Source organism: Suricata suricatta, chromosome 6 (genome assembly GCF_006229205.1).
Source record: "Suricata suricatta isolate VVHF042 chromosome 6, meerkat_22Aug2017_6uvM2_HiC, whole genome shotgun sequence".
NCBI lineage: Eukaryota > Metazoa > Chordata > Mammalia > Carnivora > Herpestidae > Suricata > Suricata suricatta.
Window position 1 is genome coordinate 28,408,006 of NC_043705.1, and position 1,951 is coordinate 28,409,956.

Consider the following 1,951-nt stretch of genomic DNA (forward strand, 5'->3'; position numbering starts at 1 on the left):
CTAATATTTAGTCACAAATGGGGTTGTTGTTGATACTGTGGTATTGTGTGTAATGGAGGACCTTTTTTTTTTTTCCAGGCACATGGATGGAACATATTTATTATGTATTCGCTATACCTGAAGAAAAAGTAAAGGTTTCTTATCTTATCTATGCTGCTGGGTGAGCAGCAGCCCCGCGGCCAGGATGCGGCTGGGTCCAGGAGCTCCTGCCTATGTGAATTCAACACGGGGTTAAAAAGCAATCTGCTCTTGAAAGGACCAAAACAACAAAATAACTTTCTCCCTCTAAAGTAAAAATCAGTAGTTTCACCATTGTCTTTCCAACATTTAAAAAAACAAAAAGTTTCCCTAGGGAAACACAAGTCCAAAGGTGGGTTTTAAGCAAAGGGGGAGCCATGCAGGTGCAGGTTGTGGGAGGACACGCTGCTCTCGCCCTTCTTAGAGGTGCTCCTCCGGCACCGGTTGCCAAGCTGGTATCGGTCACTCTGGTCCAGGAGGAAAATCGTGTCTGATGTCCGCTGGGAAGCTTCCTCCCTCTGCCTCTTCTGGAGGATGTTGTTTTTCCTGTCCTCTTGTAGGCTCTGGTTAAATCTCTTCCTCTGCTCCCGTTCAGCATTTCTTTCAGGCTTCACAATCCTACCACCTGTAGCAGTATCTGGGAAGGATTACAACTGGCAGTTTGAGAGGACAGCAACCATGTTTTTCTCGAATGGCCTCTTCTCCATGTTTCCATTTTGGCCGTCTGCTACAAGTGTCTCCATAGGTGTTTTTTTCTCTGACTCCTTGAGCTGAGTTCTTGGAAATATCAGCAGAAACCTGGGTGGCTTCCCCGAGGTCTTGCTGCTGGACAACATGGAGTCTACAGTGCCAGGCCTATTTGTGAGGGCTTCTTCCACAGCCCAAGTTCCATCCAGCACAGAAATCAAGTCCTCAAAAAAACTCATCTGGACTTTAGTGTCTTCAATTGTAAGGACCCCGATACCAGTGAGACGAAAGATCACTCTTTTGCTGGTGGAAATGAAATGCAATAAATGATGCACTGTCCCCTTCACATAATGTTTTAACAAATCCTTGCTAAATGAAGTTTCCAAGGATATCATGTCAAAATTCAGTGGAAAAACTGGGATGTCACCAGGAATATCCATTTGGTCTTATTTTAGTCCATGATGCTCTATTAATTTTTTGGCCACAATAAATACGGGAATGAACTTCTTTTTTCCCATGACAGTTTTTTGTGTCCCAAAACTAAAAGTGCCAAATCCTGGAATCTGAACCCCTTTGTGCAAGGATAGCTGTCGTAGAACGTAGTTTGACAGACGATCCCAGATAGTTAAGACTTCCTTCTGGGGATGGTGTGAGATGATAAAATGCCCCAGTGATGAAGTGAAGCGAAGTGAGCAGTGTAAGCACTGTGAAGCCGGGGAGGTTACTCTGGACCCCACCATCCCTCAAAAGGAGAATCATCTGTTTTTTTTTTTAATGTGTTGAAATTTTATTAACATTCAGTTTAAAAAGCTTTACACCTATGGCATGCCCAGATCTAGAAGGTTCTTAAAGAAGTTACCCATTAGGGTGTGGTCCTTGGTTTAGAAGTCGTGGGGCCTTGGTGATTTTTTGTTAATTGGTTTAAGAATTCACAATCTTCATTCAGAGCTGGTAATACTGGGCCACTTTCTTCTCCCTCGCAAAAATGGTTCTCTATAATGTTCAAAGCAGTCAGGGCAACCTGGGGGTTCTCATGAAGTTGCAAAGCCTCAATTTTATCAATGCCACCAATTTCTTCTATCAGGAGACACATGTTTTCCTTCTCTGAAAGCTTCTCTGCTGCCTTGAGGATAAGAGAGAGAACATCAAGGATGATGATAACAATTTTGGGGTCTTGGATGGTAAGCAGATTCAGCAGGGGCTCCAAGACTCCAGAGTGGACAAGCTAGATCAACTGGTCTATGGT

The 1,951-nt window shown here is 43.7% G+C and overlaps 1 pseudogene; it reads right to left on the minus strand.

Annotated features, from left to right (window-relative positions):
• Positions 1-665: 665 nt before the first annotated feature.
• On the minus strand, positions 666-1,445 carry LOC115293388 (annotated as a pseudogene).
• Between the last annotated feature and the right edge of the window lie 506 nt (positions 1,446-1,951).